The sequence below is a fragment of the Tiliqua scincoides genome, chromosome 2, assembly GCF_035046505.1.
Source record: "Tiliqua scincoides isolate rTilSci1 chromosome 2, rTilSci1.hap2, whole genome shotgun sequence".
In the NCBI taxonomy this organism is placed as follows: Eukaryota; Metazoa; Chordata; class Lepidosauria; order Squamata; family Scincidae; genus Tiliqua; species Tiliqua scincoides.
In genome coordinates, this window is record NC_089822.1 from 262,915,330 (window position 1) to 262,929,457 (window position 14,128).

Sequence of the window (14,128 nt, forward strand, 5' to 3'; positions counted from 1 at the left end):
TCTTTTAAAATGTCAGTTAACGTAGGAGTGGTATTATGTATTTATACATTCTTAAATTCTTTTCTTGTTTCTCACGTCGATTACTTTTTGCACCACTTCACCAATAAAGGAAAAAAACAATATGAAATAGAGTTTTGATTCAGGTTAATGGAAGTAACGTCTGACCACCTGACTTCCATGAAGTGTTCTGGTTTCTCCCTCCCTTCTTAGGTTTTGATTTGAAGAGGATAAAAACAGCCTTGGTTGATCTGGCCAAGGCTCCACCTGGCTCTTTCTTTTGTCCGGCTGCATGCCCCAGAAAATGCTGAACCAGGCCTTGAATCCAACACCTCAATGCCCCAGCAGTCGGTCCAGAGAAGTAGACTTTTGTCTCAGCACACACAGGATCAGTTGGGGTCACCGTGGCTAATACCGGCAGTATTTTTTGTTGCTTGTTTGTTGAATGAAGAAACCTTTATTAGGCATAGATAAAGAAATCGTAAAAGCAAACAGAATCAGCCCTAATCCTGTTTATCAAAAACAGAGTTAAGTTACTAAATTACTAATAATACATTTACAGTTCAACATAAAATATCAATTTTTTGACAGATTGCATTAAGAAGGCTTAGAAATCGCTAAAAGTAAAAATTGAGAAACTCCCTCTAGCACATCTGGTGAGCAGTCATTTAGGAGAAGCTTCAGTTTTGCCTCATCTGAAAGACCATTTTGCCAAGAAGTGGAGTCATGTAAGTATGGCGGGACCTAGTGTGCCAATAAAAAAAGATATGTGTATGATTAATTCAATATTTTGCAAATTACAAGAGCAGAAGCGTTCTTTATATGGTATTTCCCTGTATCTGCCTTCTGTGTCCTTGGATGGAAACAATGAATCTTGCCAAGGAGATTGCACGACGTTCAGAAGAGTTGATCAAAATACTCAGATAAGGAGCCATTTGCCCATACTTAAGCAGGATAGAGAAATTAAGAGGGGAACAAATTCTAGAAGCAAGTTCAAAGAGGTTTTGTGCATCAACGTCTAGCATTCTTTGCTTTACCCTTTGATAAACTCCAGGGAATGGATAGAAGCTTAAAAGATCCAGTGAAAAACCAATTGATTCAATTTGGCTATACCATTTAGAAGAAGCAGACTCAGATAACATTCTGGATAGGAGACTGCCCAGTTTCGCATTATAATGTAACTGGCGCCAATAGCGTATGGCTAAAAGCCATGCTCTTGATACTGAGCGATTGTCCGGTCTCCAAACATAATGCAGAGTATGGTACAGATTTAGGTAAACCCAAGACAGCCCTCAAAAATTTAGCTTGGATACTCTCAAAGGTGTGATTTATAGCGCTTATCCAGATAGGGCACCCGTACAGGAGCCGTGCCAATACCTTGGCATTAAATACCTTGAGAGCAGCTGGTATATAACGATTGCCCTGACTAAAAAAGAATTGATTGGTGCTCTGCAAAGTAACACGGGCTAGGTTTGTAACCAATTTTTGATGAGTACCCCAGCAAAGATTGTGATGGAAGTGAATTCCAAGACATTTAAAGCTTTTGACCTGTTCTAGTTTTTCCCTCTAATAGACTCTAAAGTTATGGTCTGTTCAAAATCATGGAGCCCAGGCACTTGCTTTGTTTGTTTTGCCAGGTGAAGTATACATTTAAAAATGAAGAATAATGAATGAGCAGATGTGCCTATATTGATTTTGGTTAAGTGTGTTTTGCTTTTCCTGAACAGGAGTGGGTGTGGAGACGATGCCCCCTGCCTGAGCCCGCTGGAAAGCCTCTTCACCCCCTGCCCCTTCCTGCTCCCTGAATATCACCAGGAATTGCCTACCATCTTGGGAGCCTGCTTTCTCAGCCCCAATGAAGCCAAGAAGCATGGTCACACTCCCTACACCCTGGTGTGAGGGGCCAGTGGGGAGTCATGTCACAAGGGATCTGGCTAGAGTCCTGGCAGATGGGGGCCCCAGCCTCTCCTTCTCCTTCTCTCCTGGCTTGGGGAGGACAGCTGTTGAGATGAAGGAGGGAGCTTCCCCTTCTCCCTCTCTTGCTCATGGGTGACACTTGCATTCATTTTGGAGACTCAAAGCCCTCCTGTTATTCTCCATGGCACCTCTTGCATGGTGGCGGTTGCCATGTGGAGTGTGTTGAGGATGGTACGCTCCCCAGCAGAGAGCAACCCTTTCACCCACCAGCATTGATGCCCACCTGGTGGTTGGGCTATTGCCTGCATGAAGCAGGGGCTTTGTATGCCAACTGCTCCCTTTGGCTCATCCCCCCTACACATCCTTCCTCTGCAGGTAGCCCAGCACCTCCATGGGAAAAGGAGGCCAAATGTCAAGGACAACAAGCCCAAAGTGTTTCATAGAACCATAAATAGGAAGTGCCCACAATGTCATCAAGTCCAACCCCTGACTGTGGTAGGAAATTGTCCTACAGCACCTCCAACAGGTGCTTGTTGAGCCTTTGCTTGAGTATCTCCAGTGAGGGAGGATCTGCCACCTCTCTTTGCAACCTGCTGAACCACGCTTACCGTCAAGAATTTCTTCCTGACATCCAATGGGAATCTCCTTTCTCTTGCAGTTTGAACCCATTTGGTTTAGTTCTACTCTGAGAGGCTGTTGTGAAGAAATTTGTTCTTTCCTCCATCCATATGACAGCCCTTCAGGTATCTGAAGAGGGCTCTCAGCCAAGGCAAGCAACCTGCCTCCACCGCTCAGGACAGGGGATAGAGGGTTAAACAACTACTCGGGTGCTACTTGGGTGCACCACTGCTGTCCAATCACCATTATAGACACAGAGGCTGAAAAAGTGAAACCTTTGGGTGACAAAGTTTGAGAACCTCTGCTCTATGCTGAAACCTCTCACTTCACTCCTAACTTCTATGGCCTCAGTCCTGTGTGGGTTCTTTGATTCAGCTTCAAGTTATTACTCTGACAGAAGCTCTTTCTCTATTTGGCACGATTCTAGGCTTTCTCCCCTGTGTGGGTTCTTTGATGCAAACTCAGTAGATCGATCCTACTGAAGCTCTTTCCACACTCCAAGCATTTATAGGGTTTCTCCCCTGTGTGCATTCTTTGATGCAAAGTCAGGCTTGAACTCGAACTGAAGCTCCTTTCACACTCCAAGCATTTATACGGCTTCTCCTCTGTGTGGGTTCTTTGATGCAAAGTCAGGCTTATGTTCTGACTGAAGCTCTTTCCACACTCCAAGCATTTATAGGGTTTCTCCCCTGTATGGGTTCTTTGATGCAAAATCAGGCTACTGTTCCACATGAAGTTCTTTCCACATTTGAAGCATTTATAGGGCTTCTCCCCTGTGTGATTTCTTTGATGCGCAGTCAGGCTTGAATTGGAACTGAAGCTCTTTCCACACTCCAAGCATTTATAGGGTTTCTCCCCTGTGTGCATTCTTTGATGCAAAGTCAGGCTTATTTTCCACCTGAAGTTCTTTCCGCAATTGAAGCATTTATAGGGCTTCTCCCCTGTGTGATTTCTTTGATGCAGAGTCAGGCTTGAACTCGAACTGAAGCTCTTTTCACACTCCAAGCATTTATAGGGTTTCTCCCCTGTGTGATTTCTCTGATGCACAGTCAGGCTTGAACTTGCACTGAAGCTCTTTTCACATTCCAAGCATTTATAGGGCTTCTTTCCTGTGTGGGTTCTTTGATGCAAAGTCAGGCTTATGTTCTGACTGAAGCTCTTTCCAAACTCCAAGCATTTATAGGGCTTCTCCCCTGTGTGATTTCTTTGATGCACAGCCAGGCTTGACCTTGAACTGAAGCTCTTTCCACACTCCAAGCATTTATAGGGTTTCTCCCCTGTGTGGATTCTTTGATGAGCAGACAGGTTTGATGATCCACTGAAGCTCTTTCCACAGTCCAAGCATTTGTAGTTCTTCACATCTAGTGAAGTTTCTTAGATGTCTTTGATATTTGGATTTACTCCTGAATGTTTTGGCGGCTTGAGAGCTTTGTTCCTCCTTCTCTCCATTTTCTTTTTCTCGTTCAAATGGGATGACAATTCCCCCCTGACAAGCTTCTCTTCGATTTCTCCATTTCGCTGTCTGGCTTTGCTCCTGCATTTCTTGGTCTCTGAAAGTCACTTCTTGTATGTCATGCATGGTAGTTTCGGGTGACACCCAAAGGGGCTGCCCCTGGTCCTCATTGTCTTGTCTGTTGCTTCCTGGAACCAATGAAAATATTCTTGAAGCAGAAGAATACAGAAAAGGCATGTCTAAGGCCCAAATCCTAACCAACTTTCCAGCACTGGCATAGCTGTGACAACAGGGTGTGTGCTGCATCCTGCAGCTGGGTGGCATTCATGGACACCTCCTCAAACCAAGGGAGTCTTTCTTCCCTTACCTCGGATTTGCATTGCCCTTATGCTTGAAAGTGGGTTGCAGAAGTCCAGGTTCTCAGAGGCATTCTGTGTATAGATCTGCCCCATCCAGCTACTATTTTGCAACAGATGCTGCTTGGCAGAATTCAGGGTTTTACTGGCAGTCAGCGCAGAATCTGGCCAGCCTTGGCCCAGTCCTTGCTTAGATCAGTATTTTTATTTACTGATTCACGGGTATGATTTAATTGTTCTAGTGAGCTGTTTCCCAAAGTGTGGGGCATAATGCGAGACGTGCACATTTTCTTGTAGGTAGGGACACGTATCTTGGCTCTTATCGAAGATAAGGCAAAGGAAAACGCAAGGCCATGGGTACGGTCCTGAGCCAATAAATGCAGAGCTCAAAAAACACTCCTGAATGTGGTCCATCAAAAGGATTAAAAAGGATAAAAACAGAGGTCTGAATGGTTCGTAAAGGGAAACTTTTTTTTTAAGGCTCAGAAAGCTGGGTACCAACAGAGTGTCATTTTAAAAAGGGGGTCCCAGTGCTAAAAAGTTCAAGGACCACTGGTTATATTTTATATATTTTGCATATACTGTACATTTAAGCAGTCGTTCTCAAACTGGGCTCCAAAATGCCCCATCCTGAGGGCCCTGGCATCTGCCCCCTTAAGGGGCAGGTAGGGAAGAATGGAGCAAAGTAATCCCCTGGATCACGCTGCTTTCAAGAGGCGCGGGGTGTTTCCTGCACTCACCAGAGGCTGCAGCAGGCTCCCGGGGTGCGGGGAGCCCCATGTGAGCCTCCACAGGGCCTCCCAAAGTGTGCAGGCACTCAAAATAATGATCAAGACGCACTTCTGGTTTTGTGGTTGTTATTTTGACAGTTCGCATGCTTCGGGAGGCCCCTCTGGAGTCTGCAGCAGCCTCTGTTGTGTGCAGGAAAGCCCCTATGCCTCTCAAAAGCGGCACGATCCAGGAGATTGCTTCGCTCCATTCTCCCCTCCCACGCATGAACTTACAGCCAGGCTCAAGCTCACAGAGAGCTTGAGAACCGCTGCATTTAAAATAAAAGGAGCATTTCCCAGAAAGACAGGACAGAAATAGTTAAAATGACGTAATAGTTCAGGGGAAACGTTTCACTAAAGGGCAAGCTGTCCTATTACTTTGGGTGCTGATTTGCTGGCCTACCCCAGCAGAAGTCAAAGGCCATTTCATCCAGTCCTGTAGCATTGGGTACCCACGGATCTTCCCCTCATTCCAGCTGGGCAATGAGGTCAGGCTTGGCGGCTGGAAATCCCGCTTGGGAAGGAGAAGAGAACAGAAAGTTCAGGTGAAGGTTCATGAACTCTCAAAGCTCTTCCTATGAAGGCAGAGAAGAAACCAAAGGAGTGAAGCCATTCTTTGAGAGCAGGGCTTGGCAAGCTTCTTCTGGACCACGGCCAAAGTCCAGGCCTCTGAGTGGATAGTGGGCTGCATTCATCCCTCTCTCTGATAAATGGAAGAATAATAAAACACAACCAATTATGAATGTTTCTTTTATGTAAGTAAATACTATAACTACAAAGTATAGCTTCAAATTTTAATTAAACACACAATCTGAATTATGGATTTTCTGTATGTCAATTTCCCTCTTGAGGGAAGATCAGGGGTCTCAATGCGTGGATGAGACAGTGGTGTAGGGAGGAGGGGTTTAGATTTATTAGGCACTGGGGAACGTTTTGGGACAAGCGGGCCCTGTACAAGAGGAACAGGCTTCACTTGAACCAGAATGGAACCAGACTGCTGGCGCGTAACATTAAAAAGGTGGCAGAGCAACTTTTAAACTGATCCCTGGGGGAAAGCCGACAGGAGCCGAGGGGCATCTGGTTCGGGACTCCTCATTCCTATGGGACGAGGATGGGGAGGTTATTGAACAACAAGGCAAAGACAGAGAAGGAGAAGAAATTGGGAATGGTAGCGTGATGGGATATGATAGATGGTTTGGCACAATGAGAGGATTCAGGGATAAAGGAGCTAATAAGCAGCCCATTCTGGGGCATTCCATGTACAAATGCTTTTATGCAAATGCCCGAAGTCTCCAAGCAAAGATGGGAGAACTGGAATGTCTGGTGACCAGGGAAAACATTGACATAGTGGGCATAACAGAAACCTGGTGGAATGCGGAGAATGAGTGGGATACCGCAATCCCGGGCTATAAACTCTACAGGAGGGACAGGGAGGGGCGTGTTGGAGGTGGGGTGGCCATTTATGTTAAGGAAGGGATAGAATCCAGCAAAGTAGAGACTGAAGGTGGGTCCAACTCCATAGAATCTCTATGGGTTAAATTACCAGGCCTGAGGAGTGATGTAATACCGCCAGAGAAGCGGTTGGCCCTCTGGATGGTGAGGGAGGGAAAGGGGAGATAAAAGGAGACTTAGAGATGGCAGAGAAATTAAATGAGTTCTTTGCAGATACCGCTGCCCAAACGGCCCCTCCTGACCAAGGAATTAAGTCAGATAGAGGTTAAAAGAGAAGATGTTTCAGACCTCATTGATAAATTAAAGATCAATAAGTCACCGGGCCCTGATGGCATCCACCCAAGAGTTATTAAGGAATTGAAGAATGAAGTTGCTGATCTCTTGACTAAAATATGCAACTTGTCCCTCATAACAGCCACGGTGCCAGAGGATTGGAGGATAGCAAATGTCACGCCGATCTTTAAAAAGGGAAAGAGGGGGGACCTTGGAAACTATAGGCCGGTCAGCCTAACATCTATACTGGGTAAGATGGTGGAATGCCTCACCAAAGATAGAATCTCAAAACACATAGACAAACAAGCCTTGCTGAGGGAGAATCAGCATGGCTTCTGTAAGGGTAAGTCTTGTCTTACGAACCTTTTAGAATTCTTTGAAAAAATCAACAGGCATGTGGATGCGGGAGAACCCGTGGACATTATATTTCTGGACTTTCAGAAGGCATTCGCCGCATCTCAAAAAGGATATAGTGGAAATGGGAAAGGTGCAAAAGAGAGCGACTAAGATGACTGCTGGGCTAGGGCACCGTCCTTATGAGGAAAGGCTATGGTGTTTGGACCTCTTCAGCCTAGAAAAGAGACGCCCGAGGGAGGACATTATTGAGATATTCAAAATTATGCATGGGAAGGATAGAGAGATGCTCTTTACACTCTCACATAACACCAGAACCAGGAGATATCCACTAAAATTGAGTGTTCAGAGACTTAGGACAGACAAAAGAAAATATTTCTTTACTCAGTGTGTGGTTGGTCTGTGGAACTCCTTGCCACACCCTAAGGATGTGGTGATGGCATCTGGCCTGGGTGCCTTTAAAAGGGGATTTTACAAGTTTCTGGAGGAAAAATCCATTACGGGGTACAAGCCATGATATGTATGTGCCATCTCCTGATTTTAGAAATCAGCTATTTCAGCATGCCAGATGCAAGGGAGGGCACCAGGATGCAGGTCTCTTACTATCTGGTGTGCTCCCTGGGGCATTTGGTGGGTTGCTGTGAGATACAGGAAGCTGGGCTAGATGGGCCTATGGCCTGATCCAGTGGGGCTCTTCTTATGTTCTTATGTCCAATGGCCACTTCAATTTGTGTTCTGATCTTTAAGCCAGTTCAGTGTAATTTGGAACAAAATCAATTTTAAATCGAACATGTTTTTTGTTTGGGTGGACTGAGATTCAAAGCTTCCCTCTAAACAGCATTAAAAATCCAGCATGATGAGAAGAAATGAGACTCATTGGGGGGTGGGAGGAATCTGTAGAAGACAACAACCCTTTCTAATTAAGCAGCGGTTCCAATCCTATTAGAACTAGAACCCACTTTTTAAAATTACACAGCATCAGGACCCATTTAGCTTTAAAAGACTTAAAAATAAAGTCTTAGTAGCTTAAGCCTCTTTTTACTATGCTATGGTGGGGGGACTGCCATCCAGAGCACTTGCTGAACTCCATAGACATGTTTGCTTACTCATGAGTAAACATGACCGTGTGGCTTAGGGCCCAATCCTAAGAGGTACTTAGGCCGATGCAAGTCTCTTGCACCATACCGGGAGTGTCGCAAATGTGTGGTAACGCCGTTTTGCAACACTCAGAGGAGACATAGGCCGGCATAGGGACATGCATGGGCCCAAACCTTCAGAGCAAACCTCAGAACCACAAGCCCAAACCACAGACAGGCAAATGCTGAAGTTCCAGGGTGGGGGAGCTTCCCCCCCCCATGAGTCTGGCAACGGCAGTGCCATCATTACCCCAGCTAAAGACTGGAATGGATTCGCCTTCTGCTTGATGGAGAGCTTAAATTGCATGATCCTGATATGCACCACTCAGCAGTGTAAGTACCTCTGCCAATGGCCAACGGTCTGCATAAAACACCAGCAGGGGAGCGCAGGCCTCCCTGCCAGCATTCCCCACCCATGTGGTGTCACAAATATCCTGTACTCTGGTGTATTCATGACACCTTTGGCCGGTGCAGGGACCACTGCACTGGTGGAGACACAATTTAGGATTGTGCCGTCTCTGAAATCTCCAACTGAAGTGTCCAGGATTTCAACCAAGTGTTGCTGTCAGTCAGAGTGCACAGTCTAGGACAGGCAGACTGATGGTCTGACTCCATATCTCCACCTCATATGCGCGAAGCAGAATTTTCCTGCCTTGGATGGTGAATGTGGATTTGTCATGGTCAACTTTGTGGCACAGGGGTTGTGCAGCTTCCTGCTGAGGCTACAGACCTGCAGAAGACAATACTGTTTAGACCTGTGGAAGCTTTACTCCCTCAATAAGTCTTTGCAGGGGAGGGGCAAGGGCAGGGAATAGATCCCCAGCATCACATCCCTAAGGGGGGCGAAGGGGGTGGTGCTTGCATGGACTGCAAGGACTGCTGGAGACTGCAGGAGGTTCAGGGAGCCCAGTGCAGCCCACCACAGGGCTCTCCGAGGCTTGGGATGTTCAAACGGTGACATTGCAAAGCACCTCCTGCAAACAGCAGCGCTTTGTGATCACTCCGTTTCAAGAAAGCAGGCCTTGGGGAGCCCTGCGGAGGGCTGCACTGGGCTCCCTGCACCTCCTGCAGCTTCCAGCAGCCCTCACAGAGTCCAAGTAAGTGCAAGTACCCGCCCTTTGCCCCCTTAGGGATGTGATCCTGGGGATCAATTCCCTGCCTCTCCTCTACCCCACCCCTTTAAGGGACTGGGGAAGCTTTAAATGAACTGGTGGGTCCTGACCCACCAGTTTGAGAACCACTGGTTTAGACTACACAAGGATTTAAATCCACAATGTTTTACAGGAAGTTCAAAAAGGTGACCATAGTCTTCCTAGGACTCCTTTTTCCCATCTTCCTCTTTCTTTAATCTTAATTTTTTTTCCACTGAGATACTTGATAAATTAACATCTTAAATTTTCACAGTGGCCTTTCACTTAGCAGTCTGAATTGTCTGTAAGTGGCAACTAACTTTTACACACATCATGGCTGTCCTGCTCCGTGGCTCCCCACCAGAAACCTACCAATGTACTCCTGAGAACTTCATACCTGAGCTGGATCTGCTGCACCCATGTGGCAGTCTGCAGAAGGAAGAGACAACCCACTCTGAATCCTGGTTGTCATTCTGTGGCAGTCTGTGGGAGCAGGAAGAAGAAGGCATCTCAGAGCCGGGTCACATCCTGCCTTAGCAACTGAAAAGCAGCAGATGGAGACATTCTGGAGTAAAAGCCTCAAGGGGGAGGTCTGGATTTTGGCCTCCTCTCTTCCCCAACGTCTCAAGAAATTCTAGCATTAGGTGTTATGTTGGAAAATGTGTGAATACGTGATAGGAACCAGAGGTGGCCGATGAATAAGTTTCCTGCACACTGTGAAACACCCCTGACAACAACCGCAACCACCTTTGTGGTTGTGATCATTGGTGTAGCCATTTCTAGCAAGCTTTCCCAAAGAGAATCTGTGCTCAGGACAGGGGATCGTCCTCTCCCTCCCGCCTCCTGCCAGGGAGAGGTCCACAGGCGAGCCATGCCCCCTCCCCCAGAGCAACATGCAGGGTGCTCTCAGTGCGCGCAAGGGCAGAGCCTCCCCCTCCCCCTGCGCTCTTCCAGGGCTTGCACAGACCATCCACCTCTGCACCACTCAGAGGCTCCTCCGGGCTCGTCCTGCGCTGCTTGCAAAGGATGCTCAGGCCAGACTACGAAGGGAAAGTGTCAACTTGGACTGCTTCAGTTTGCCAGGGACAGGCAAACGGGTGCAGAGATTCCAGCTCAGGTAGGAGACTCTCGAATACCTTGGTAGCCACAGGTGATTGAAAAGCTTGTTGACATGTCCAGACAATTCAGGCTGCGAATAAAGGCCACCGTAACAGTTTAAATTGCTGTTCACTTTGCAAAAGCTTTTCTCTGGTATCCCAGTGGAAAACCTTAGTTTTAGAGAAAGATGGAAATTGGTATGTCCTGGCAAGACTATGGGAAGCTTTTGGAACTTACTGGAAAACACTGCGTAATTTTAGTGTAGTCTAAACATTATTGCCTTCTGTATCTATAGCTTTATGTTACATCCATCACAGGTACAGCACCCATCCTACTGATGGGCTGGCCTTTGGTTCATGTTCAACCAGGCCTTAGCTCATTGAACAGGAAGATGTGGAGTTATCTGGGCTGCTTTACAAATGCAGTTTAATTGGGTGATTGCTTTGATGTTCATCAAACCCCTGTTATGTCACAGGATCCTTATCCTGCCTCTAAGAAGCATTCTCATATTCTTCCTTCTAGGTCCTGCTTCTCGTGACACAGCCCTCCACATTCCCCCTAGTTGGCGGTCTGGTGGGTGGTCACCCGCAGGTAAGACTGGTGGATGAGCAAGGGCTCTGGGTCTTTGGGCGAAAGCTGGCACCAATTAGGTCATTTCCCTGTTGGGTCAGAGTCCAGGGTCCTGTGTGGCTGTTTTGGGTGTGGCTGTGCTACCAAGGTCCTCCCCTCTCCCACCTGCCCAGTGGGGCCGAGCTTTAGCCCTCTCTGGTCACGGCCTGGCTTCTGGTGCCCCCAAGTCTGTCCAGCCTCTGTGGTTTGGGGCCTTTTTGACCTCTTCAGTTAAGGGCAGTGGAAGGGGGTGTCTGTTGTCTCCAGCGGTCGATCTCAGGTGCTTCAACTGCTCATGGATGTGTAACCACTCCCCCCTCCCCCCAGCTCCATTTGAGCCCTGCCACTGAAGCAAGCATTAATTCTGGTCATGCTACTTGCCAAAGGTTTCATGAGCCCTCAGGCAGGCCTGTAAGCTGACTGAGTGCCGCAATGAGCAGCTGCCTGGACAAGCCAACCTTGCCGTTTGCCCATCTTGTGGTGCCCTGCTGTGTGGGTGGCCCATCTGCACAGTGCCATGGCTGTGGCTGCGGGTCTGTCACTGTGCCGAACTGCCCGTCATGGTGACTCCGTAAAAGGAAACTGCACACCTACCACACATATAGTCTACGACAGCTCAGGAGAGAGATCTTGGGTTTCTGGTGGACAGCTCAACGAAAGTGTCAGCCCATTGTGTGGTGGCAGTGAAGAAGGCCAACTCCATGCTAGGGATAATCAATAAGGGGACTGAGAATAAAACAATTAATTTTGTAGTGCTTGAGGCTCTTCAGTCTAGAAAAGAGGCGCCTGAGGGGAGACATGATTTTGAGACATACAAAATTATGCAGGGGATGGACAGAGTGGATAGAGATGTGCTCTTTTCCCTCTCACATAACACCAGAACCAGGGGACAGCCACTAAAACTGAGACCCAATGGGTCTTGGGTGGCATAAGTCAGATGAGTATGGAGCGGCTTGCAGCTGCTGTGCACCACTTGGGAACAGGGGCTAGGATCTGACATATTTTATTTTAGAGATTTATATCCCACCTTTCTATCCAATGAAGGATACTCATATCTTGTACTATGAGTATGATATGAGTATATGATATGTATGATATGAGTATGATATGAGTATACTCATATCTTGTACTCATATCCTCAAGGATACTCATATCTGCCGGGTACCAACCCCACCTCTCGCTCCCTACCCCCAGGACTGCCTTCCCCCTGCCCGGAACACCTCCCTCACGCCACCTCCCTGCCTCCTCCTTCCCCATTCCAGACCCTTGTCGGCCCTGCTCAGCCAACGCAACCTCCCTGCCCAAGTCAGCGCGGAGGCTGGATGCAGCCTCTGCAGTCAGGCGCACGTCCTTGCTCCAGCCCAGCTGACTCTAGAAGAGGCGCAAATGTGCTTTACAACACCTTTGCAACTCTTCTGGGCCGGCGCAAGGGACTTGCACCAGTCCTAGGTGCCCTTAGGATTGCGCCCTCAGTTGGAGAATTCAGGGATTGGTTCCACAAATGATAAGTCCTTCCCCCTTGAAACCCTCAACAGGATATTTATGAAAAGTACACTATCCCAATGAGACCAAATGATGCAGTTTCCTTGCGTAGCTTTTCTTTGTGCTTTTGTTCTGTGGAGTTAAAACTGCTGAAATATTCATCTATATAAAGTATTAGAGAATGTTGATACTTGAAAAATATGTGTATACTTCCTTTTGGGGAGAAAGGAATTGTAGATATTTGAAACGAGAGTAAGTAAAATGTTTCCTCTTGAGAGGGAGGCACTCATTTCCTGCCTGTGCTGGAGATGCTGAGGGAGTCTTTGGTCTGGACACTGTCTGAGGACTTTTTGTTTTTGCAGGGTGTGGTGACTTTTGAAGATGTGGCCGTGTATTTCACAGAGAAAGAGGCAGCTCTGCTGGACCCAGACCAAAGAGTCTTGTACAGGGAAGTCATGCTGGAGAATTATGGGAATGTGGCCTCACTAGGTAAGGTCAATGTCTGTGATCAATGTCTTTTTCCAGCCCTTTTCTCTTTCAGGAAGGCATGCTTACTTGCTGTAAAATAGGAATTGACGACATGCCACCCCTGGGCTAGATGCGGCCTGCCAAATGACATCATCTGGCTTTGCGATGACCCGATGTTCCAGAGGGAGGAAGGCCCTAGCCATGAAGCTGTTCCATGCACCCCTCTCTTTTTTTCCTTGATATATGTCTGCTACAAGGCAGGAGGCAGTCTGTACCAGGATCATGGCAATGGTGTGAAAGCCTTACACAAAGTGGAGGGCGAAGTCTTACCAATGTGCTCCTGGAGCAAAGAGAGTGCTGCTGCTGCCAGGCTTATAGGGGGAGAGGGTAGAGTTGTTGCTACCTGTGACACCTCTCTCTGCAGATCAAGCCCACCAGGTGACACACTCAACACAAAACTTGGAGCAGAGTGGAGTGTGCTACTTGCATGATGACCCATGCAGCCTGGCTCATTCTTAGCTGGGATTCCCCAAGGCCAGCTCTCCTGCAACAGGGCAAGACTCCAAAACACCCTGAGAAGGAGCAGAGGAAGCCAGGAGCCAGAGGAAGCCAGCAGCGATCATTGGTCAGCCTGCAGTGCTGGCATCAAACACAGAAAGCTGGCTTGGCTTAGAGTGTGCCCACAACACAAGCTAGCGTCAGGGCCAACTACCTGCCTCACAAGGAGGGGGTGCAGGCGCTCACAGAGCCAACCCCGATGGGTGAACAGCATGTATGAACTCAATTCATTGAAGAACTGAACTGCATTCATAACCTTACCTGCGGTACAATTCAATGTCTACTCAGAAGTAAGTCCCATTGTGTCCAGTGGAGCTTACTCCCAGAAACGAGTGTGTCGAATTGCAGCCTGCTTGTATAAACTGGATTGAACTGATGAGCATAAACGGCAGCTTGTGGGGAGGGAAGGAAAGAAGGGCAAATGATTTTCCAGGGAGAAGATTTAAGGGTTGACCAC

At 47.5% G+C, this 14,128-nt stretch overlaps 2 protein-coding genes and 1 pseudogene across 2 annotated transcripts in view; 1 reads left to right on the forward strand and 2 right to left on the reverse strand.

The window, feature by feature from the left end:
- LOC136641320 (zinc finger protein 850-like) overlaps positions 1–5,217 on the reverse strand; it is a 10,822-nt pseudogene extending 5,605 nt beyond the window's left edge.
- Positions 1–14,128, forward strand: part of LOC136640344 (zinc finger protein 271-like) — a 56,180-nt gene that overhangs the window by 40,140 nt on the left and 1,912 nt on the right. The gene's annotated exons all lie outside the window — the stretch shown is intronic.
- LOC136640361 (zinc finger protein 585A-like) overlaps positions 9,859–14,128 on the reverse strand; it is a 474,925-nt gene continuing 470,655 nt past the window's right edge. Inside the window, exon 6 of the transcript XR_010793782.1 lies at positions 9,859–9,939. The gene's annotated coding sequence lies outside the window, so the exon portion shown is untranslated. The remainder of the gene's footprint in view (positions 9,940–14,128) is intronic.